We start from the raw sequence: 27,057 nt of genomic DNA, 5'->3' as shown, positions 1-27,057 counted from the left end.
GGTCATATGGTAACCTATGACCCCTTTCGATGCATTCAAACCAACCAAATAGGTTCTTAGGGGTCCTAGGACCCCAAGGACATATGTTGTCATGAAATATGTCGAGAGCGGTCATAAGTTATCCTATGACCCCTTTTGATGTATTTGAACCAACCAAATAGGTCCCTAGGGGTCCTTGGGCCCCTAGGGACATATGTTGTCATGAAATGCATTGAAAGGGGTCATAAGATAACCTATGACCCCTTTTGACGCATTTTATGACAACATATGTCCCAGGGGTCTTAGGCCCCCTAGGGATCTATTTGGTTGGTTCGATGCATTTCATGACAACATATGTCCCTAGGGGTCCTAATACCCCTAAGGACTTATTTGGTTGGTTAAAATGTATCAAAAGGTGTCATAGATTATCTTATGACCCCTTTCAACGCATTCAAACCAAGCAAATAGTTCCCTAGGGGCCCCCTAGGGACATATGTTGTCATGAAATGTGTCAAAAAGGGGTCATAGGTTAACCTATGGCCCCTTTCAACCCATTCGATCAAATGATATATAATATCCTATTAAATATAATAATAATCATATATATTAATATATCATATTTTTAGGTCATAATAATAATAATTTATATTACTATATTATATTTAATTATATCCATTATCTATCTCTCATGTTTCATTTGGTTGATAATTTTGCCAAGTTGCATTGTTGTTAGACTTTAGATTCTCATTATCACTTTCCACATGATGCTTCCTAGACAAATCCTTACCATGAATTTTTTGATTCTTAGTTTGTATAGACTCATTAGAACCATGTGTGCTAGATGTCCATGAATTATTTAATAAGATCACCTCCTCATCATTTGAGCTTGAGTTAAATGGCTACATTTTTTTTTAATATGCCACGGAGGGGTTGTATGCATGCATGAACAACCTGGGAAAGATGACAATGGTCATTTTTAAGGCCATTGAATGGATTGAGTAGATGGAGATAGGAGAGGGGTTGTGAGGGAAATGGTGGCTAACCCACATCCACCCATGATTTTAATGAATCCTTTTCAGGGTCATGTGTGTTTTGGTCTCTATCGGATTCTGAGGCTTCTGATCCCAAATTCATTGAGTCACTAAAATGTGGCATCCAATGCCCAGTTATAGTAGGGTAAAAGTACAAAGTTGTGTCACCTTTTAGGCTGAGTTATTAGAATGATTGAATTTGAATATTTCTATTTAAAAATCTATTTATTTTAAAATATATGATCTAGATAAATTCATTCTAGCTATAATATATATGGTCTCACACTTTTCCAATTGGAAATGTCTATTAAATGCATGTTTTATAGTAGTTTGTATCTAATTACTAAAGAAATAAAATTATTTCAGAAAAGTGGCATTGCTATAACTCTTAGCTATTTTTTATGATATTTTTTTAACAATAGGTAAACACTATTTTATAATGCTCAGAGTCAAAAATATTCTCATATAGAATTTATAGTGTTTTAATTAGATATAGTAAATTGTAATTAAAAAATTCTACAACCATATATTTTAAAACTTGAAAAGATGTTAGTTTTGAGAAAGAAAAAAATATTAGATCATATCAAAAAATCCAAAAAATTATATGACATTCTAGAGAACAAAGTCCTCTTCTAGAATGTATAATTTTTGTCCTGGTTAGAATAGATTTGTTTTGAAAGATGTGGTGGGAGATGAAAACTATCGATTTAAGGTGAGTTGAGATTTCAATCCTCATAAAAGAGAAAATATAGGTCTAAAGCCAATTTTTATTTTTGATTGTTCTAGATATATATGTTATCTATAACATAGTTTGAGATCAAAGTGAAATAAGTTTATTTCCATATAGTTTTGTGATGGGAACTAGGCCCCTAATTTTTAGTAGTTTTCAACACCTAAAAAATTATCTATGAAAATTAGAAAAATGTATCGGTTCTTATTCCAAATAACTATTAAAAATTATAATCCTAAACTTCATCCATTTATAAACATTTTATTAGTTTACCTCATTTTCAAATTCAAAATAATAATACCAATTTTATGTCATTAAAGGTGAATAGTTATAATTTTGTTAGCCTTTTTCTTTACAAAAGAGTGACACAGGTTTGTGCTTTTACCTAGTAAACATTGATAAATTCCCTCTCCCTCAATAGAGACTTTTGCCTATGTCAAATTTTTATTGTCCAGAACAAACTTCTGTAGAGTTCTTAGCCCAGGCCAATATTCAACAAATAGCCAACAATCAAATATTTTTATCTTAAAATACGTGCACCATACCAAATCCTTACAATATGAAAAGTTCCCATTTTTGAAATTGGAGAAAATGAGATTTTCTTAACCTTGATAGGATTCATTTACTCAATCTTTTTCCATTACATTTGGTTTCCAAGCAATTGGCTCAACATGAGCAATGACGATTCCATTCTTCAATTCTAAGGAGGTAGCATTGTTCATATTGTAGGTCTTTGGGAGGTTTTGATCAAAGGCCCACAAATGGGATGGTTTGATCAGGAGGGAATGTAGAAAATTAATTTAACAAGTCTAGAAAGTTGTGGCAATGAAGAAATGAGTAAACCAACACTGGTATCTTCCACCCACATTAAGACATCATGTATATGTGGCTTCCACATTAATTCAAAAATGTTGCATGTCATTGATAGTGAACAAGATCACCTTTTATCTCTTTATAGCTCTCTTTTGGCTCCATTGTTTTCCTCATTTTCAATCCAAGATTACATCTTTGGGAACTTCATTGTTTTAATCCAAGACTACATCTTTTGGGACTTCTTTGTTTCAATCCAAGATTACATCTTTTCAAACTTCTTTGCTTCAATCTTGACAAGAAAAAGGAGAGCCAATCTTCTCCAATTTCATAATCCAAGAGGAAATTTCTCAAAATGACAAAGATTCATCCCTGAGTACTTGAAATTAGAGAGAATAATGAAGGATGAGTTTAGCCTATTAGTTTGATAGGTTGAAACAAATCGCTTCTATTCAATAGTAAAGGATTTACTGTCTATGACTCTGACGATAACTTTCTTTTTAGGGTTGATGATTATGCTTCTGATCCTACTAGTGAGATGATTCTCATGGATGCCATAGGAAATGATCTACTTGTTTTGAAGCACAAGACATGGTGAATTGATGGATTGAATTTTCTAAATGAATATAATTTATATAAATTTTAAATTAAAAACTATTTTTATCTACTAATTTAGATAAATGTTCATCACCTTATAAATTTAGTGTTATATTAAAGAATCCTCATAGAAAAATGACCAATTCTCTTTTTTTTCTAATAGTAGTAGTATTTTTCCACATATCGTATAAAAAAATCATATCGATGCAATCATTTGTATAGAATTGTTTGGAAACAAGAATGACAAATCTGAATTTCAATATAAAAAAAATTGAAAAATAAAAATAAAAATCCAACATCTTGAAGAGCTTGCATGGTGATCCACATATCAATCTTTGATGTGAATAAAACTCTAATTACCACTCCTTCTAAAGCTCCATGAAAATTTCATTCTTTTCTATCACACACAGAATAGATGAAAATCACTCATATCATTTTTTAAATGTTGGGATTGTATAACAGTTGTAGTCTATTAATAATTTTAAATTTGACAAAGTAGAGCAGTATTTTTGTTATGTAATAGGGATAAACAAGCATGTACTATATATGTTTAAGAGAAAGGAAAAAATATATACACGACTCAATTCCTAAACAAATGCCGCTAAATCTTCTAGCAAATCCTATAGAATCTCAATGAAACCATAACACACCAAATAAATATCAACTTGATACTTTGAGGCCAATTTGAAAGCAATATTTACACCAAAACAAAAAATAAGAAAGGTACACATTACAATATAAGATGAAAGGTAGAATGATCTAGCTAGTTCAAATTATCTTTATTAATTCCCCACAACACAAGGTGACAAGAAAAGGCAAATAAATGTTCACACATAATACAGATAGTTGTGATAGATTGCTTCTATTGAGAACCACATCTAACATCAATGTATCACAATGTTATAATTTGTTACATATTTATCTTTAATCATATGAAAATATAAGATGATCATCAAATCACCTATAGTCATGTAAATTCTAAAACCCAATGTATTTTCATATGATTAAAGATAAATATGTAACAAATCGTAACATTATGGTTGAAACAAACTGTGAAAACATCGTGATATATTTTTTATGTCAATGCAATGAATTTTTTTATAACAATATAGATTTTGTAAAGGACCTCCATGAAATGATTTTGAATAAATATAAAGAATGAATTTAGATAAAACATGCTTATTTCATAGATTGCTTATTTTTTATGATCTATAATTAATATTAGATAAATTTGTTTTAGCATTTTTATATAGAAATATGAATTGGGATCTTATATTTATATCATATTTTTAACTTTTCTAGACTAAAGAATTAGGGTTAACCAAAAAATAACAACTATTATGTCTTAAGGTTCCATATTATGTTGTATTTGGGAATCCAACCATAAGTGCTCAAAATTGGGTTTCTAAGTAGAGATTTTTGTGTTGAATTTGTTGAGTGTATCCTCCTAGAAGACATCCTTCTTTTAATATTCTTGAAAATTCTTTTGAATTTATAGCTAGAAAAAATAAATCTCACCTCCAATGAATGGCTTTTATCTTGCACATACTCATAGTAGTTGAGGATGGAACCATCAAATTATTGGAAACTGAAAAGAAGACAATCATATATATCAGGGAATTGAAATGGCTTTCCTTTTCCACTAGCATTTGAACAATTGACTTAATCAACTTTCATCCTTCATTTGTATCCATTTTTTACTATGGTTTCTAAGTAAGAGATTCAATGGCCAATATGAATTCAATTCTCTCAAGGCCTCAAAATGTCTATAGTAAACTAAGTCTTCATGATGTTAGGCACATTTTAATAATATAAAAGGATACAACCATCTTATACAAACTTGTATCTCAACATAGTGCCATACTGATAAATTTTGTTGCAAATATTAATGAATGAAAAGACCTTGAACATAGGTATTATAAGGCATCATTTTGAGTAGAAGGAATGGAAAATACATCTCAAGTTAGAGGGCACATTGGTTTCATTGACCATGCATTATGACTAAAAGTATCCTATAACTTCAGCAAAGAAAATTTCCATTAGGATAAATTTGGCATTAGAAAATCAAATTTGATGATGCAGGTGATGGCTAGCTAACTTTCTTCTCCAAATTGGTAGATACTAGTTCAAGCTAGGTTGGTAGCATGCATGCAATATATTGAAATGAGGCTAACTCTTGCTCCAAATATTTCAGAGAAAATACATGAGACCATGGAATAGACATGTAGCAAGTTAGTGTGAGGCTAAGGGAAAGGCACATGGCAACACATGTATAATAAAGCAATATCCAAGTTTCAGTGGTGCCAAAATTTAGCTAGACTAAAGTGGCTCCTACCAACACATAAAATGGGTTCACCTTATTTGTTTTATGCATTTAAAGAAGTGTAAAAAAATAGTGATTGGAAAATTCATAACTTGGAATACTTTAACCCCCAAAAAATGTGATTACAAAATTAATCAGTTGGTATCAAGAAAATTCAATCCACATATCCAATTAAATCCTTTAATACTATTACTCAATTCATGTTTTTCTGAACTCAAAAAATTATGGCCTCCATTTCTTAGAGGGAGGCTAAGTGCATGGGATCCATGTGATCTCAGCATTTTGGACTCTTGGATTCTCATTGTTGTGTGTGGGATGTCATGGATTTTAGCATACCCACCCTTGCCTCTGCTTTCTCTAAGAAGAGAGATAAATCAATGACAATCTGTTAAGTGTTCCAATGCCAATCCTTTTTACACCTGCACCATTGGAAATATCTTTATAAGTTTTGGGCACCTTCGCTCTCCAAACCTTATTTTCCAACTCAACCAAGATGCCCTCTACATTGACATTTGTTAAGCACGAAGAATTGCCTCATATTAAATCACTAGATGACCTTCCTATAGAACCACCATTCTCCTTTGATTGATATTTAATGATAGAAAATAATTCATATACATTTATCACGCAAAAGGAAAGTCTCAATTGTAACGACTCTCACTATAGTGCACAAAGGTCCAAAATCTCATTCTTTCCCTTATTATATAGGGCTATACGCGTGTTCCTTCATCACTTTTTAATTAGCTACATTTAAGCATTTCAATATCCTATTTCCCCACTGAATAAAGTTGTTTTATTATAGGTATGGTGAGAAGATGCCCCTTGTGGTGATGGACATTATGATTTTGTGAAATCCATTTCTTCATGTTCCAAAAAAAATGTAGCCATTACCTTGTACTACATATAGTATATTGAACTTGCAAACAAAAAAGTGTCTAAAAGCATTTACTATTTTTCCTCCAATATAGTTTACTTTGTGGGAAAAACACATACCAGTAAATAACTATTCTACATTTCTTTTAGTTTTGTAATAAATGTATATGAATTTAAAAATAACTAAATAAAACTATTTCAAATTAACAATGTTTAATTTCTTTTTTGAACTTTAAAGTTTGTTTTAGTTCTATTATATTAATGTCTAACAGGAAAATATGTGAGCAAACACTTTATACAGACTTGCACCTTTTGTTACTATCAGAATACCCCTTGCTCCTTTGAGTACAAATGCTAATAATATTTCCAATAAGAAAGATGCACTTATAACATAATTTTATTACAAACACTCTAACTTGTGGAGTCGGCGATTCTAAGGTGATATAGCTGGTGTGTTTCAACCTTTGGAATTATCAAAGCGCGACCATGTTCACCTGTAGATTTACTTTATACATCTGATATGTAATCTTTGTTGCTGTCACACTACATAATCTTCTCAATTTAACTAGAAACTGAAGTATATCAAAGATAATTTCCCAAACCCACCTCCCGCTGAATACAATATGACATTTTAAAAGAAAGAATATATATTCATTATATTCAATATAAACACGTGCAAAAATGGGATGTCGATATATGAATGAGAATAACCGAGTCATGGGGATCTCGTTGAGTTCGCGGACAAGGGCATACCATTAATAATGTCTAAAACGCAATCCCGCACCTCTTCAGGTGTGTATTTGATCAACGTATCGCTTTCAAACCGGTCCCCGAATCTCCTAAGAAAGGAGCTGTAAAGCGGTATCAACTTCTCCGTAATTGAAATCCCTACCTTCTCTCGCAGCCCGACGTCAGCTACTACCATCCACTATGCCTTGTCTTTACCTCTTCCATCGCCGAATTGAACCCCTTTAATTTCTCCTTCAGATCTTGCCCTGAAGAAAATCCACCTGTCATAGGAACTCCCTCCTCTCTTACGCACGCAACCACTTCCATCCACACGCTCCTCTCATAATTCACTGCATAATGCCCTACCTTATTCCAATGTTCTCTTAGCCAATCTCCCCCCAGTATATATTTGAGCTCGGAGCCATTCACTTTCTGGACAGTGTAGTGAAGGTTGTTCATCAGGAAGAGGTACGACAGAGCCACGTCTTTGTATAGATCAGCTTTCTTGTCCAACTTGCACTGCAGGAGGAAGGTAGTCCATTCGATGCTATCGGACAGCGTGGCAGAGGGATTATGATCCGGCGACTCCTCAGGCGCATCTTTGATTATGTTTACCAAAGTTTCCTTGTAATCGGAGAGAAAGGAGAGAAAATTCATGACGTATCTGGTGAGAGGATGTACATTGCCGCCCACAATGGGGACCTTAGATTTATCCTTCTCAATAGCCTTGTCAAATTCTGTCAACATCAACCAGGCCGTCTCCACCAGCCTGGCCACGATCGTGTGGGCCAGCTCACGCCCGCTTGGACATGAGGACTGTTGACAATATGTGGCCTCGATGTCCGGCATGAGATGAGCGACGGTTTCGTAGAGGTCAAGCACCCTGAATATCCTTTCCGGGGCCCGACTCGCGGTGGCCACTGCCTCTGCGAAAGAGAAGAGCCTCCTTGTGGCGCTCCCGCTGATTTCAGCGAAACAAGAATCTCTCATCTGATGAAGCCCCTCAAAAAACCTCGTCGCACAGCCGCTTTTCTCCGCCAAACAGAATTCGGATGCAAGTTTTGGCGGCGGATATCCATTTCCTGATCTTCTCATCCAGCAATTCCCGATCCATTTTCCGAATGTCATTCAATTTCACCTTGTCGACGCCGATATTGTATAAACTCTCTTCCACCACCGACTTTCTGCAGAGAACGAAGACTCGGACGCATTCACCCGCGTAGCCACTCTTCGGCATGCGCTGTGCTATAGTCCGCAGACCGGCCACGGCGTCCGACGGAACCATCATGTTGAACTTTGCAGAATCTGTCTGCCGACAGACAGTTTGAGCCGGAGTGGGATTGGCTGCTGCCGTCAGAGGAAGTAGATTTAGAGACGCTATCCTCTGAGGAGGAACTGTTAGTTTTGTTAGCGTTGGACAGTTGTTTGTCCATTTGCTATTATTTAGCAAGTAATTGTTTTGCAAACTAATTGGTTAGATTAAAAACAAATATTTGTTAATTAATTGACCACTTTTGGAAACAATTAGAAACCGACTTGATTAGGGTTGTTAAGTTGTTTTAATCTCAACCGTCGATTGTAAATCAATCTCGGCCGTTGGGAGGTCAGGGGGGCATTTGGAGAACATGAAGTTTGGAGAAACGTTTGTAATGTTAGCAAGGGCGCAGTTTTAGCGTGGGGATAGCAGTGGAGAATATCAGCGAGAGAAATTAGGAGGTTGTCGGAGTTCTGCCAGTGAAAGGCAAGGAATTTTGTATCTCTCGATTTGCTGAAGTTTAATATAATTTCTCATTTGTAGAACTGGTTTTCTCTTAGGGGTTCTTTCCAGGGACAATTTGTCCGAAAATATTGTGTTCATTGTGTTGCGCATTTCTTTCCGTATTTTATAAGTGAAGTTGCAGTTGTGTTATTTTTCGATATTAGTTGGGAATTTATTTTCAGCAATTTAATAATCGTTTATGATGGGAGATTAATAATCAGTGACTGCGATAGTTAAATTTTTCACATGGTATCAGAGCATTGTTAAGGGTAGAAGAGTTTTTCCCTAAGAAAGAAATTTTGATCTCTTTAGATTTATTATTGCTTTAAATCCTTGAGATGGCTTCAGCTAGTTTAAGAGATCAGGATAGATTGGATGGTGCCTTAAATTTTGGTGTCTGGAAGGCCAGAATTTCTTTATTGTTGGAAGAGAATGGTATCAAGGATTATGCTACCAGTGTTGTACCTGTACCAACGGATGCAACACAACTTGCAGCATATAGAAAGGACGATGCCAAGGCGAGGAGGATAATCCTTGATGGTGTCAAAGATCATATTGTTCCACATATCGCAGCGCTAGATACATCGAAGAAGATGTGGGACGCCATTCTGAATCTATACCAGAATGCTACCACCAACAGGAAGTTGATTGTTTGAGAGAAGCTAAAGAATATACGGATGAATCAGGGAGAAGACGTCACAAGTTACCTTACCAGGCTCAGACTTGTCAAGGATGAGTTAGCAGTTGTTGGAGATAGTCCTAGTGATGACGAGCTAGTGAGAATAGCCCTAAATGGGTTTACTAAACAATGGAGTGTCTTTGTTCAAGTTGTCAGTGGACGAGATACTTTACCGAGTTGGGATCAACTATGGACTGATTTCACTCAGGAGGAGTTTAGACTAAGTCTTGTCAATGGGGCCAACAAGAGTTAGAAAAATGAGGTGGAACAAGAGAATGTTGCCCTAGCGGGTAAAGGGAAAGCAAAGAAGGGATCTAGCAAAGGATTTAGGACTTATGCACTACTTTCTAGGCATGGAAGTGTGGCAGACAGATGGGGAGATTTTCTTTGGTCAAGGGAAATATTGCATTGAAATCTTGAAGAAATTCGGGATGGAGGATTGCAAAGCCATGTCTACATCCATGATCATGAATTGGAGGAAGGTAGATACATCTAAGGAGAAGGATGTAGATCCCACTTTATATAGATAGTTGATTGGTTCGCTTATGTATTTGGTCAACACTAGGCCAGATATAGCATTTGTAGTTAACTCTCTTAGTCAGTTCATGGTTGAACCAAAGAGAATGCATTGGATAGCGGCTAAGCATGTGCTACATTACTTGCATGGTATAGTTGAGTATGGGATCAGATATGTTCGAGGTGAAGGTATCAGGTTGATAGGCTATACTGACACAGCTTGGGCAGGAAGTACAACAGAAAAAAGTAGCACTTTAGGGTGTTGTTTCAGCTTGGGATCAGGAGTTGTATATTGGTTCAGCAGGAAGCAGAAGTTTGTGGCTCTAAGTTTAGCAGAAGCATAATACATAGCAGCTAGCATGGCAACATGTGAAGCTATATGGCTTTGGAAGTTGTTAGTAGCCTTGTTTGGTCAGAAAGTTGAGACTACTGTGATACATTGTGATAATTAGAGTTACATCAAGTTGTTTGAGAATCCAATTTTTCATAATAGGTCTAAAGATATAGATATCATATATCACTTCATCAGAGATTGTGTACAAAGGGGAGTTGTTCAGCTACAATACATACCTACAGAGGAGCAGGTAGCAAACATTCTGACTAAGGCATTGGGGAAGGCAAAATTTATCTTCTTCAGAGATAAGTTAGGTGTCTTGCAGAACAGCTTCCTCGCTAAGAGGGAGTGTTAGTTTTGTTAGCTTTGGACAACTGTTTGTCCATTTGCTATTATTTAGGGGTAAAAGCATAGATCTGTGTCACCGTTTGTGATACAAAAACCTGTTTTGGTCAAATCTCATTTCTCTATCAAAACTCAATTTTAAAAAAAAACTAAAAATACCCTTTTATAGATTTCAGATTCAATATCATCATTATATAAATTTTTGAGTGTTTTGATTAGTTATAATATGCTATAATCTAAAAATATTATAAGTCGATATTTCAACATTTCAGAAGATGCTCTCTCAAAAAATGAAAAAAAATAGTAAATCATATCAAAAAAATAAAAAAAAAATATTTATCACTAGAGCAGAGAATCCTCTTCATGAATATGTAATTTTTTTTCAAGAAGGTATAGATTTGATAGGGAAGTTTTGACGGGAGGAAAAAACTATTGGATTCTGACAAGGTCGAACTTGAGTACTTATAACAAAGAAAATATACATCAAAAATAATTATTTCTTTTTTTGTGCACTAGCTATACATGTCATCTATAAAATATTTTCAAATCATAACAAAAAAAGATGATTTGCACATACTTGTTTGACGGGAACTACATCCTATATTTTTTTCAGTTAAAAAAGGGACTTCAAAATAAAATAAAATGAATAAATTCTTAGTCAAAAATATAATAAAAATTATAGGCATAAAATTCATACAATTCTACACATTTCATTAGTTTACATCATCTTCATATTTTAAATGCAAATACCATTTTTTTTGTCATTAATGTTGAACTGTCACATTTTGATATCACTTTTCTTTATAAAAGGTGACACAGATTTGTGCTTTTACCCTTAGCAAGTAATTGTTTTGCTAACTAATTGGTTAGATCAAAAACAAATATTTGTTAATTAATTGACCACTTTTGGAAACAACTAGAAATCGACTTGGTTAGGGTTGTTAAGTTGTTTTAATCTCAACCGTCGATTGTAAATCAATCTTGGCCGTTGGTTTACCAACAAGAGTAGTATAAAAGGAGGTCAGAGGGGCATTTGGAGAACATGAAGTTTGGAGAAACATTTGTAATGTTAGCAAATAGTCTTGCAGTGTTAGCAAGGGTGCAGTGTTAGCGTGGGGATAGCAGTGGGGAATATCAACAGGAGAAATTAGGAGGTTGTCGGAGTTCTACCAGTGAGAGACAAGGAATTTTGTATCTCTTGATTTGCTGAAGTTTAATATAATTTCTCATCTGTCGAACTGGTTTTCCCTTAAGGGTTTTTTCCAAAGACAATTTGTCCGAAAATATTGTGTTCATTGTGTTGTGCATTTCTTTCCGTATTTTATAAGTGAAGTTGTAGTTGTGTTATTTTTCGATATTAGCTAAAAATTTATTTTCATCAGTTTAATAATCGTTTATGATAGGAGATTAATAATCAGTGACTACAATAGTTAAATTTTTCACAGGCAAGAAGTTCCGCCTGACAACTCACGGTCCAGGTAAAGGGGTTCACTGTTAGATAATAGAATCTTATGAAACTCTTTCTCCAGACGGATCATCACCATTTTCATCATCCGTTGTGCACGGATGAGACCGCGTTTCTCAGCGTCTATGCCAACGGCGAACAAATATTCCATGAGTCATTGTAGATCATCAACTATTTCCATGTACATGTTGATGAGGAGGAAACAAGCATAAAAAATAATAACAGCCGTACTTATGAGATGGAAGTAAAAAGATGGAGAATTCTAGAGCAAAGTCATAAGAAAAATGGCAAAAACTTCAATATAAACAACACCTTACATTTTGCATCCATTCATTCATGGCAAGCACATAGAGATGCTGCCTCACCACATGTGTGATCCCTCAACTCTCAGTCTATTCCTACAAATGGCCATGAAATAAATACTATACATTCCTCCTACCCACTTTCCACCATGTTCAGGCCACATTACATGGTGTTCACGTAAGCAAGAGGCATTTCTATTCAGATTGACTTTCAAAACCTTTTGTGAGTCTGTTTCCTGCAACAATGACTTCTACACACATATAAATACCGCTACTATTTTATTTAGAAGAAACCAATAGAGATGATGCGCATCAATTTGCAATGTTGAAATATTGAGGCATGCTGGAAATAATAGAGCATAAAACTAAGTAACAGGAAACCACCACAATATTTTATTTCATCTATTTAGGGCACAACAAAAAATAATTTCCCAATCTTCTCAATGTTCTTAGCCTTCTTCTTAGGAAAAGAAAATAAAATCCTCTCCTCCCAAAAGATTTTGGAGATAATTTATAAACAAAGCCAAACAATTAAAAACTGGTTTTGGCAACCACCAAACCTGTAAAGGTTTTGTTTAAACCTTTACTAAAGTTATAACACAATATTAAAAATATGCCCCAAAATTAAAACACCACCCCAAATCCAATGCAAACCCTAAAATTTAATAATAATAAAATATTTAAACACCACCACAAATGCAATCCAAAAATTTATTCCTGTGCCTAGCACTTGCTCCTGCAGCATACTCTCGGGGGTAAATTTTGTCTCAAGTCCACTTAGAGACCGATTGTTGTAGATCCCCACCTTGTCTTAGAATTTTTGTTTCTGGTAACCAAGTGGCTTCAAAATCAGGAAGGACCTTCCACTTAACCAAATCCTCCATGTCTTGTGTCTTGTCCTCATTGCTTCCCTGTTGTTGATGATAGTTTCCATTTGGGGTGTCTCTTTAGACAACAATTGCTGAATCCATTCATTAGATTCAAGTGTTGTTGCTTCTTCACCAACTGCTTCATTTGAACCCTTATACAATGTGAGATTTGAGACATTAAATATAGGTTAAATAACTACATTTGGAGGTAATGCTACCTTGTATGCATTTTCTCCATACTTTTCTAGAATTTCACATGGTCCAATCTTCTTCATCATCAACTTCGTATGATTGCCCCAAGGTAACCAATCTTTATTTAGGTGTACCATATCCAAATTGCCAACTTGGAATTGCACATTCCTTCTCTTCAAATCTGCCTTAGCCTTCACCTTCAAGTTATTTTGTTGCAATAGTTGCTTTACTTGCTCATGCACTTCCACCATTGCTTCAACAAACTCTTCTGCATATCCACTCCTTTTCTCCAAACCATCCATATTTCTGCATTCCAAAACTCCCCTTGGATGTCTCCCATAAACAACTTCAAAAGGACTCATGCCTGTGCTATGATTCACTAAGTCATTGTATGCAAACTCTACCTGAGGTATGATGGCATCCCAACTACCTCCATGTTCCTGTATCAAACATCTCAAAAGGTTTCCCAAGGACCTATTAACCACCTCAATTCGCCCATCCATTTGAGGATGATAGGCTATACTAAAAGACAAATTTGTGCCCAACTTCTTCCATAGGGTCCCTCAAAAGTGACCTACAAACTTGATGTCCCTATCAGATACAATGCTCAATGGCAAACCATGAATACAAACTATTTCTTTAAAGAATAGCCCTGCAATATAACTAGCATCATTAGTGGTTTTACATGGAATAAAGTGAGCCATTTTGTTGAATATATCAACAACCACATATATGCTATCATAACCTGTCTTTGTCCTTGGTAACCCCATCACAAAATCCATACTTAAACACTCCCAAGGTCTAGTATGGGTAAGGGTTGATAAAGTCTAGCATTTTTTGATACTCCCTGGCCCTTTGACACACAAGACAGCGTTCCACAAACTTCTTGATGTCTTTTTGCATCTTTGGCCAATAATAAAACCTTTATATCAATTCTAATGTCTTGTTCAAACCAAAATGACTACTAAGACCTCCACAATGTTTTTATTTTATAGCATTGTCTCGCATAGAGCATTTGGGAATACATAGTTGGCTACCCTTAAACAATAGTCCATCTTGTACAATAAATTCAAAAAAATTAGAATGAAAACTATCTTCCAATTTAGTGCAAACCTCATATGCTTTGCTGAAATCTCTATCTTTTGCATACATTCCCTTCAATGCATCTACACCCATGCTTTGGATTTGTACTTCTTGCATCGTTAACACTCTTCTACTAAGTGCATTAGCCACCTTATTGGCTTGTCCTTTCTTATGCTTGATCATAAAGGTATAAGCCTGCAAACTCTCAACCCATTTCATGTGCCTATGGTTGAGTTTTTCTTGCCCATTCAAGAAACTAAGAGCATGGTTGTCAGTATACACAATAAACTCCTTAGGCAGCAAATAGTGCGTCCATTTTTTTAATGCATGGACCATGGCATACAATTCCAAATCATAAGAAGAATATTTCTTCTTTGCCTCATTCAGCTTCTCACTAAAAAATGCAATGGGCCTACCTTCTTGACTAAGAACAACCCCTATTGGAAAGCCACTAGCATCACATTCTATGGTAAAAACTTTATTAAAATCTGGTAAAACAAGAATAGGATACTTGGCTACCTTTTGTTTGAGTCCCTCAAAACTCTTATTTGCTACATTATTCCATTCAAACTTTGTTTTACCTCCTCCTTTGATGGTGTCTAAAATTGGTGCACAAATGTTGCTAAAGTTTCTTATGAACTTCCTGTAGAATGTGGCCAAAATATGGAAACTTCAAACCTCTCCAACAGCCCTTGGTGTTAGCCAATTAATGATGGCCTCCACTTTAGATGGATCCATTTTCAGATCTCCCTTGGATATCACAAATCCAAGATACACCAACTCTTGTTTCAAAAAGTCACACTTCTCCAAGTTTATCTTCAACTTTTGTTCCTGTAGCCTTTGAAAAATCATCTTCAAATGTTGTAGATGCTCTTCTTTATTCTTGCTATACACCAAAATGTCATCAAGGTAGACAACAACAAACTTCCCAATGAAGTCGTGCAAAACTTCATTCATTAGTCGCATAAATGTACTAGGAGCATTAGATAAACCAAATGGCATAACCAACCATTCATATAAACCTTCATTAGTTTTAAAGGTTGTCTTCCATTCATCCCTCTCTCGTATCCTTATCTGATGATACCCACTTTTGAGATCTATTTTAGAAAAATATGAAGCTCCCCCCAAACAATCCAACAAATCTTCTATTCTAGGAATAGGAAATCTATATCTTATAGTTATCCTATTAATGGCCCTAGAATTAGTACACAACCGCCACTTACCATCTTTTTTTGGACAAAGAACCGAGGGTACAACACATGGGCTAAGACTTTTCCTTATCAACCCCTTGTCAAGCAACTCTAGAATTTGCCTAACAATCTCTTCATTCTATTGCAGTGTCATCTTATATGTTGCCTTGTTGGGTAACACTGCTCCAGGAATAAGATCAACTTGGTGACTTATGTCTCTTATTGGTGGTAGAGACTCAAGCATTACCTCAGTAATGATTTCCTTGTACTGGTTCAACAACTCTTCAACTTCTTTTGGGCTTGCTATTCTATGTTCCTTCTTCCTATCTTTCTTAGGCTTCAACACCAATGCAAAGCCTATTCCATCTTCTTCAAGAGTATTAATGAACTCTTTCTCACCCACCATCAACACACTAGGTCCAACTTGACCAACCCCTTTCTCTTCTCCTTTCGAATTCAATCTGTATGTTACTCCATCCTTTTGGAAGCTATAAGAATTTTTCTCACCATCATGGTGTGCCTTCCTATCAAATTGTCAAGGTCTTCCCAGCAAGAGGTGGCAAGAATCCATGGGCAAGATATCACACAATATTTTATCCTCATATTCCCCTATACTAAAATCTACCCAAGCTTGCTCATTCACAACTTCCTATTGCCCTTTGTTCAACCAACTGACCTTGTATGGAAAAGAATGTGGAAGTCTCTCTAACTTCAATTTGTTTATGGCTTCAAGTGAGATGATGTTATTTGTGGAACCTAAATCAATTATTACTTTGCACAAATTACCTTTCACCTTGCATTGAACTCGAAAAAGAGCCCTCCTTTGAGTGGTATCTTCTTTCAGCGGTTCCTTAAGAAGTGTCCTCCTTAACATGAGACTTTCTCCTTGAGCCTCTGTCATCAACTAAACTTCTGGTGAGTTCATACTCACATTATCTTCCTGCACATAAGTGACTCTCCTTTCACTATTTTGAGAAGTAGATGCTCGTTGTGGACACTTATATTTTGGGTACCCTATCTGACCACAAATGTAGCACTTCATTCTTGAGAACTTGGATCCTCTACCTGATCCACCTAACCTTGCTCGATTAGATTTCCTTCCACCGTAGCCTCCTTTGCTACTTGAGTCACCTGCTTGCTCCTTAGGATTAGACTCGCCTTGGGACCTCTGGCCTTGTCCTCTATTGTTGAAGTTTCCTCTTCCTTGATCATTCCTTCCACTTCTCCCTCCTTGTTATTGATCACCCTTCCTCTTCAAATTCCCTTCAACTTTAAGAGCAAGTTGAAAACACTTCCCCAATGTATCTGGGGCCAAGAGGTTGATCTCCTCCTATATGTTCATTCTCAAATCATTTAAATATCTGGCCACTCTTTTTGGTTCCTCCTCTTGTTTCTTTTCCCTAAGAGTTAGTCTATGGAACTCTTCTGTATAGGTATTCACATCCATCTCTTGCTACCTCAGGCTTTATAGCTTTTTGAACAACTGCACTTCATGATCTGTAGGCAAAAAATGTGCCTTAATTTTTTCCTTCATTACTTCCCATGAAGAAATCATACTTTTATTATTTTGTATCCTTTCTCCTTGAATATAATTCCACCATGATAGAGCAGATCCTCTCAATTTTCCTTTGGCAATCCTTACCCTATCATTCTTTGGAACTTCATTCAACTCAAAGTGATTGGTGATTGCTTCAATCCATTCAATCACTTCCTCACTATTGAGACTACCTCCATATGTAGGTAGCTTATCAGTAATATCTCCTTTTATTGACTTTAAGGCATCAACAAATGCCTTTTGATCTGCACCCAATTCTGTTGGTGGATCCTAGTGTTGTTGTTCTTCTTCATCTCCACTAGTACCTTCTTCCACCTCATTCTCCTTATCCTTGTTACTGGACTCCTTCTTGAACTCCTTCAACTTCTCTTCTAGAAGTTCCTCCATCATCTTTTTGATGGCATCTAGAGTCGTACTATTCGAAGGCATGGTGTAAGCCTCAACTTCAGCTTGTGATTCTTCTGCAGGCATACACTTCCCAGCAAGACCTTGTCTTGCTCTGATACCAATATGATGAGGAGGAAACAATAATAAAAAAATAATAACAACCGTACTTATGATATGGAAGGAAGAAGCAAGAGAATTCTACCACAAAGTCATAAGAAAAATGGCAAAAAATTCATTATGAACAACACCTTACAGTTTGCATCCATTCATTCATGGGAAGCACATAGAGATGCTGCCTCACCACATGCGTGATCCCTCAAATCTCAGCCTATTCCTGCAAATGGCCATGAAATAAATTTTGTACATTCCTCCTACCCACTTTCCACCATGTTTAGGCCACATTACATGGTGTCCACATAAGAAAGATGCATTTCTATTCAGATTGACTTTCAAAACATTTTGTGAGTCTGTTTCCTACAACAATGACTTCTACACTCAGTATAAATACCACTACTATTTTATTTAGAAGAAACCAATATAGATGATGTGCATCAATTTTCAATGTTAAAATATTGAGGCGTGCTGGAAATAATAGAGCATAAAACTAAGTAACAAGAAACCATCACAATATTTTATTTCATCTATTTAGGGCATAGCAAAAATAATTTCCCAATTTGCTCAATGTTCTTAGCCTTCTTCTTAGGAAAAGAAAAAAAAAATCCTCTCCTCCCAAAAGATTTCAGAGAGAATTTATAAACAAAGCCAAATAGTTAAAAACTAGTTTTGGCAACCACCAAACCCATAAAGGTTTTGTTTAAACCTTTACTAAAGCTATAACACAATATTAAAAATATGCCTTAAAATTAAAACACCACCTCAAATCCAATGCAAACCCTAAAACTTAATAATAATAAAATATTTAAACACCACCACAAATGCAATCCAAAAAATTATTCATATGCCCAGCACTTGCTCGTGCAGCACATGTCGACTTCTTTAGCATAGCACTGAAAGAGCATTTTGCTTGTGATGTTTATGTCCCATCTGAAAATAAGTATCTCTACTGTGGCCAAAATTGATTCCATCCTTTTCAAATTATTTGCTATCTAATGCATTTTTAGCAAGCGAGCCTACGAGCTTGTGTTTGCTCAGTGTGACCACTTCTGCTTAACAACAGGCTTATTGCTTAAAGCTCGAAAATCCCATGGAATTTAAAGTCCATCTGAGCGGACAAATATTGGATATAATAACATTGTGTGAGTTTTTTTTTTGACCCGCATATGGTCATGAGAGCTTGTAGTGTGCATGAAGATTAGGTGTGCAAGAATCCTGGAAGGTATCTGTTATTTTGGAATTTAATGGGTGATTTGAAGCACCAAAGTTCCTTTTAAATTCAAATAAACAATAAAAAATGCAATGATGGCCCAGCTGAATACTTAATATTTTTCAAAAAAAACTACTACAAACACCTGAATACTTTGCTTTAATATTTGGAATGGATCGAGTAAACGCTGTGTTTCTTTAAACTTCAACCACTCCATGGACCTGAATATGTTGAAGGGGACCAAGTCAACATTGCAGATTCAAGAAATTTGAAACTTTCGCAACAATATTGAAACTAACCAGCCTTTTAACTATGCATCTTATAGTATTTTAGCTTTTTATTATATTCTAAAATTGTACTTTATTAGAGGGTAAAATTTCAAGCTCCATTGATTGGAAATAGTGTTTTTTCTTATTTAACATTTAAGTCTATAGTTTATAAGATATAATAAAAGTATTTGATGTCATATATAAAAATTTATTTTTTTCTATTGGTTGTTGTTTTTATGGGTGGTCTTTTCCTTTTTCTCTGCAAATAGTATGTAAAATATTTTAAGATGGCAACTATCATTTTCGCAAGAGAGCTATACATCAATTGTTGCAAATTCCCAAACATGCAATGGCTGCAAAGAATAAAACTTGTTCATCAACATTCTTTGCATGCAATGAGGTCTAGGCTTTCTAAAGAATTTGGCATATAAATCTCCATGCCAAAAAATAATGTTATCGAACATTATAGATGAAAAAATTGAATAAAACATTTCTTCCCTCTTTGTCTTCAAGTGAAATCGTATGCTTTTTAAGGTTGAAACAATTTCCTTTTGAGTAGCAACAATATATTCTAATACTTTGTGAATATTGAAAAATAAGTTTAATTCTTCTTGTAGGCTAAGAAGATATTTTGGAGAGGCTTGCTTCCTACGGAGTAGTGCCTTGGACATAGTTATAGGTCATGCATCATCTTTTACTCTCCTTCTACTACATAAATTCTTAGAGTGATGATGCTCTTCAAAATGGTGAAAACAAATCATAAAATTATTTTTTAGTTTGGCCTTGTTATTCGTTTTCCCTTAAATACAGTGAAAATTGATAAGTAGGAGATAATTTCCACAACAAGTCAAATTATGATATTGCACTATCAGGATCTAACTGTGTCATTTTGATTCAAACTCATTTACCCATGTTTCATGAGTAGTGATTCAACATGAATGCATCTCTCATGAGTATAAATAGAACACTTAGCACTCATTGGATCTAGGTGATGCTCATAGGGTGAAGCACCGAGACTTCCTGGGAGGTCACCCATCCCAGTACTACTCCAACCTGAGTGCATTTAACTATGGAGTTTTTTCCATGGTTAAACCCAAAGCTTGCAACCCCATTTGTAAAACCTTCACCATGTGTTGTGCCTTATGAACCATTCATTAAAAATCCCCTTAAGATCATCAATGAGTCAATGAGTTTGACTCAAAATGTCATAGTTAAATCCTGATAACAATATCACAATACAGTGAAAACCTAAATTGCCTTTTCCAATTTTCTTTTCACATTTTTATTAAAATATTTTGGAGTCTAATTTACTTTTCCATGGGAATTGTAGAGGGCTTGTAGGAACTTTTTTTCAATTTTAAATGGTCCATTTTCATTCTCTAAGAAAAAAATTTGGGATGTCCCCTCTTTTTCTACCTTTTTCTTTCAAGATGCTCTAATATTCTTATTGTTCAACTCTATTGGACACATCAAATACTCTCCTTGACCTTGATATATTTATAATTAGACCAGGGAGTTGAAATCTCACCAAAATTTTACCTCACCCTCCTCTGAATAACCAATAATTCTCCCACTAGTTTCTTTCTTGCTTCCAGACTAGGTTCATGGTAAGGAGCAAGAATGAAAAAGTTTTCGGCATTATTGTTTATTGTTATGATTTAGAGGGTGGTCACAATGCAACTAATAATAGCAACATTTCCACTTAATGCTTTGAAGCTGGGAGCCTCTGTTGATGTTTATATTCAACTTGTGCATCTGGGTGCTCGAGATCCTAGAGTAAACTAGTATTGCACTTTCATTAAAGGTGGTTTGACATTAGATGCAAAATTATTCTTTTCCTCATCAATTTGGGCTAAATTCCTCAACCTTAATATCCTCCTTCCAATGACATTGAAGCTTATTGTCTCTTTCACCCGACTTTCAAAATAAGCTAAGTAAACCCCTTTAGAATTGTTCATTTTCAGTTGAGCTTCAATTATTTCATATTTCCATTGTTCATAATCACAATTCTATACAATTCTCTTTGTTCTGTTATATCAACTTGAGAATGGCATGTGATTTTCCTTTTTTTTCATTTTACAAGAAATTCAAGAATGCAATATCCAAAAGTAATTTTTTATTTGTATCTCTTGTCAATAAATTATTAATTCTCCCAAATCAATAATCTTTCACAAACTATTCCTTCTAGCTCCATTTAATTTTGATCTTGTCTTTTCATGAAATTCCATTTTTCCCTATCCGTGGTATTTCCCTATGTCTTTATGTGATAACCATTTGAAATTAAATAATAAATGAATGTAGAGGAGTGAACTATGTCAAGAAATAGTGTTACACAAAATCTATGAAAAGGGTTGATGTTATGGACTCTCGTGTTGCCTCTTTCATCCAAGATACTTAGAATTTACAAATCTAACCTTATAAGAAAATGTGAAGGTTCATTTCAAATATCCATGAAGTTGGTAGAATAGTGAACTCTCCCTCCTCAACAATTTGTGGTGATATTTCTTATCCTAATGCTTACATTTTTCACATCACATATGAGTGGAACTTTGTCAACTTGCTGACTTCTCTTGTTCTCCATAATATAATTTTCTACTATAAGTGAATCATTTGTAGATTAGGTTGTGGTTCCCTTTGCTAACAATAGTGATTCAAATTTTTTTTTCCCTTTACTAGTTTTGGGACTAAAAAATTGACAACTTGGTTGAGTTTCCATTTGAGGGAAAGCGTTATGTGAATTCATATTTTTCAATGATTACATTGTGATCTCTTCTAGTTTTTTCTTTCAAAGCCTTTGGGTTACTGGTAATCATGTGTTGGTGGTGACCAAAGGTGTGGAAGGTCATGGTTGTAGTGGATCACCCCTTGTTACATTTCATAGAAAGATGTTCATACATGCTAATGGAAGCTTACAAACTTAATTTGGCATTGTCTACCAATTGCTAGATATTTTAATGGTATTTAGAGTTTCTCCCTATTATGAGTTTGAATATAGTGCCTATTTTAGTCTTTCTATGGATTTTTTGAGTGGTAATGGAATTACTTAAACTTTTAGGTTCCTTTCTATCTTTTCATTTTATCTAGTTAGCGTAATGGTCCTATTTTTTTCTAGTGGTCAATCACTTGTTGATATTTTAAAATGGCTTATTTATGGTTTTTTTGCTAAGGATTGTAGTGGATATTTTAGGATTTTAATCATTCCTTCTAAGATGAGGGGTGTTACATTGCCCATGATGAAGGCTTGACACATTTTGTTCACATTTGACTAACTAGTTGCTACTTAAGATCTAGGAAGAATAAGAGGGTTGTCTAGGTATGACAATTGATTCTAGAATCACCTTGCTTCATGCTCTGCCTATTTGTTGTCTACCACCCAAGTCATGTACAATGTTGATGATATTGTTGAAAGGAGATTGTTCAAATAAAGAATATTGATGAAACCTATCATGGAAAAATCATTATTTTGTCACTAATGTAAAACCTACTACTTGTTGGTGAGACAATTGCTTACTTTGGTCTAAATGCTATCATTTGATTGATTGATGAAGAGGATTTGAAAAGAAAGGATAACAAGAGAACCTAGAGAAAGGTTGAGTTATAGGGTCTATAAAAACAACACTAAGACCAAGAAAGACTTTGATGATATAGTGTATTAATTATCTACTTAAGGAAATAATGAAAGGATACTTGAGAAAAAATAGAAGACAGCTAAATAAAGAAATGTGTCTGCCAAGCTTGATTGAGAAAATAGTAGAAGTTGAGAAAGTTAGTGCAAGCCAAGTAGAAAGTTAGTTGAAGCTGAGCAAAGTAATTTTAGTATGTGTTGAGCAAAGAGATATCTAGTAGGTGCCGAGTGAAGACATATTAGCATGTGCCAAGTGTCAGAAGATGGTAGTAGTGACCGAGCGAAACTTGGTATATGGTGAGCAACATAGTGTTGATCATGCATCAGAAGATAGTGTTTGCTGAGCAAACAACATGTTATTGTCGAGTGCTAATAAAATGAGTTTGATCAAAGATTTAATGAATCAGTGTCAACAAAGATGATTTCTTGAATTGTGTGAAGTGTAAGGAAGATAGCTATGATGAGCTGGTGGTATAGAATTCAAGATAAACCATATTGAGATCAATTTGAAGAGGATTGTAAAGTAAGTTTCTAGGAGGGAATAAATGGAAAAGAGGGTAGATTCAATGAATCTAACCTAACCCTAAGATGGATGATTGTGATTAAGTGGAAATAGATCTAAATTCTCTAATTAAGGAGATAATAGGGCAGAGGCAAAGTGTCATAGTGCAAACCAAAGATAAACAAGGAGTCTAGGGTGTTGCTTTATATGGTGGCTAAATGAATGAGTCTATAGTTGGAATAATAAGCAAGAAGACTTAAAGAGATTAAGGCTTGAAGGGTGAACAAGCTATTAGAGACAAAGAGGATAAATGCCAAGTAGTATGGAGGACTGAATAAGTGATCTTTAATATGCAAGTGAGTTGTTTTGTTATCAGATCAGGTCCTAGTGTTATTTTCTAACAAGTGTATCAATTTAGATAAATCCTTTGGATTAAGGTTGACCTAATAGTCATGAGTAAATCCTTTAATAGTGTAAGGAAACTCAGGTGCAGAAACAACTTCCTACACTAATCTCATAAGGAAAGTATGATGCAAATCCTATTAGAATCTTCTACACTTACAGATTCAATATCATGTAAAGAACAATATTGCAGCCAACCATGCATACAGAAAATAGATAGAGAAAGGAACACATAACACAAGGATTTTTCGGTGGGGAAAAACCTTTCAGTAAAATAACCCCACCCCTTTAGAACCTACACAATGTATTATCTTCAACACGAGGTTACAATACACTTGCAATGCAAGTTCAACATGAACAACAGAAGACTCCAATAGCTACTTGCAGTACCAACAATACACCTTTTTCGCATCACAACTATTGGGGTAGAGTGTACAGTACTCAAATATCTTAGTTGCCACATGTCTTCACCTATCATTGAATCTTCCTAACATAGCTCTTACGTGTCATAGGAATCCGTTGTAACCGTTTTAGTCGTGATCTCCTTACACATAATTCAAGATGTCGACACATCAACATTATTTGCAAGAAATACATTTTAGAAAACAAATAATAAGAATAGGAATTATACAAGGTTGAGACACCTTATTCTTAACATTCTCCCACTTGTCAAACACCTTGTAAGAGCAACAGGAACATAACAGGAACTAACTGCTATAGGCTGAAAGGCCCATAGACTTCGAACACCATCTGAACTTCTCAGTGCCCACTAGTTTTGTTAATGCATCTGCAACATTCTTCACAGCATCTACCTTTTCCAAATTTACCTTTCCATCTTCCACCATATTTCTCACAAAGTGATACTGCACATCAATGTGCTTCGTTCTGGCATGGAAAGTTGGATTCTTTGCAAGGCAAATAGCACTCTAATTGTCACACCAAATAGTAATCTGTTCTGTATCAACAACAACATCATAACCCAATCTCTTAAGCCAAATGGATTCCTTACAAGCATGATTAGCAGCCATGTACTCAACTTCTTTAGTGGACAAAGCAACCACAGGTTGTCACTTGCTCATCCAACTGATGGCACCACCAAACATAGTGAACACATAAGCACTAGTGGATCTCTTGTGGTCAATATCACTTGCCCAATCTAAATCCACAAACCCATGAATACAAACTGAATTCGGAGATCCAGAAGAGTTACCCTGATAACATATGGAGTAATCTGATGTACCCCTCAAATATCTGAATACTCACTTAACTGCATCCCAATGTATCCATCTAGGATTAGCCATAAATCGACTCAGGACTCCCACTACTTGGGCAATGTTTGGTCTAGTACAGACCATAGCATACATAAGACTGCCAACTACACTAGCATAAGGTACTCTACTCATGTCCTCCACCTCACTAGGAGATTTTGGACAATCATCTACAGATAATTTTGTTCCCACAGGAATAGGAACACATAGTGGTCTACAATCTGCCATGTTGAACCTATCCAACACAGACTTCACATACTTACTCTGACTCAGCCAAAGTTTTCTATTAGACCTGTCTCTACTGATTTCCATACCCAAGATGTACCTAGCTGCCCCAAGATATTTCATCTCAAACTATGCTGACAACTGAGATTTAAAATCAGAAATCATACCCTTACCCTTCCCAAACAACAACATATCATCAACATATAATGCAACAACAAGAAGGCAATCATTTTCAATTATGAAATAAACACAATGATCTGATTTTGATCTTACAAAACCAATTGACAACACAAAGGCATCAAACTTAAGGTACCACATCAAAGGAGATTGCTTCAAACCATATAGAGATTTCTTTAATCTTCAAACTAAGGATTCTTTACCTTTAACAATGTAGTGCTCAGGCTATGACATATAAATCTCTTCCTCCAAATCACCATGAAGGAAAGCTGTCTTCACATCCATCTGTTCTATCTCTAAATCATATGATGCAGCAAGCGATAAAAAAAATCTAATGGATGTCAACTTTGCAACAGGAGAGAATATTTCACCATAATCTATTCCCTCTACTTGTGAATACCCCTTTGCAACCAATCTAGCTTTGTACCTTTCAACACTGCCATCTGCACAAAATTTCTTCTTGAACACCCATTTACAGCCAACAAATTTTCTCCCTTTAGGAAAAGGTACAAGGTCCAATGTTTTTTTTTTTCTCTAATGAAGCCATCTCATCATCCATAGCCTCAATCCAGGAACCTACATCTTCCATGCCCAAAGCCTCTTTCACAGATCTAGGCTCATCAATGTTAGTAATCAAAGCAAAAGCACAACTAGAATCTAACATAGAATAACCAAACCTTTCTGGTTGCTTTCTTTCTCTCATGGATCTCCTCAAGGGCTGAGGTTGAGGTTGTTCTTCCTCTTCTTTTGAACTATCAAAGTTGCAAGAGCTCTCCTCATCATTAGACCCAACATGGTCTCTCTGTTCAGTCTTCTCAGGGGTAGGAGGCAACTAAACAACATCTTTTTCCTTTTCTTTTTCATCTGGTTGTAGCACAATAGGAGAAGATGTTAGCTCTCTAAAAATAACATTTCCACTATACAACACCTTACTAGTCAAAGGATCCCAATGCGTGTATCCTTTCACACTAGCACTGTACCCGATGAAAATACATTTAACAACTTTGTTTTCCAACTTAGATCTTTTCTCCATTGGAACATGTGCATAAGCTTCACAACCAAAAACACGAAGATGTCTAATTGAAGGCTTCTTACCAGACCACACCTCCATGGGTGTCTTACCAACAAGGGCTGATGTAGGAGATCTATTAACTATATAACAAGCAGTGGCCATAGCTTTGGCCCAAAACCTTTGTTCTAAACCAGCTCCACTAAGCATACTCCTAGCCCTCTCCATCAGTGTCTTGTTCATTCTCTCTACAACTCCATTTTGTTGTGGGGTATACAGAGTTGTCTTATGCCTCTTGATACCTTGTTCTTTATAGAACTGTTCAAACTCTGCTGAGCAAAACTCACCACCATTGTCAGTTCTCACACACTTAATCTTCTTACTAGTCTAATTCTCTACAAGGGCTTTAAATTCCTTGAATTGACTAAATACTTGTGTCTTACTTTTAAGGAAATAAATCCATGTCCTTCTATTGTAATCATCTATGAAAGATACAAAAAATACAGAC

The 27,057-nt window shown here is 35.3% G+C and overlaps 1 pseudogene; it reads right to left on the bottom strand.

Annotated features, from left to right (window-relative positions):
- Positions 1-7,058: 7,058 nt before the first annotated feature.
- Positions 7,059-19,289, bottom strand: LOC149577448 (exocyst complex component EXO70A1-like; annotated as a pseudogene).
- Positions 19,290-27,057: the final 7,768 nt, after the last annotated feature.

The sequence above is a fragment of the Cupressus sempervirens genome, chromosome 1 (genome assembly GCF_028749045.1).
Source record: "Cupressus sempervirens isolate cs-2001-9-10 chromosome 1, ASM2874904v1, whole genome shotgun sequence".
Taxonomy (NCBI): Eukaryota; Viridiplantae; Streptophyta; class Pinopsida; order Cupressales; family Cupressaceae; genus Cupressus; species Cupressus sempervirens.
This window is presented reverse-complemented; position numbering and strand designations above follow the sequence as displayed.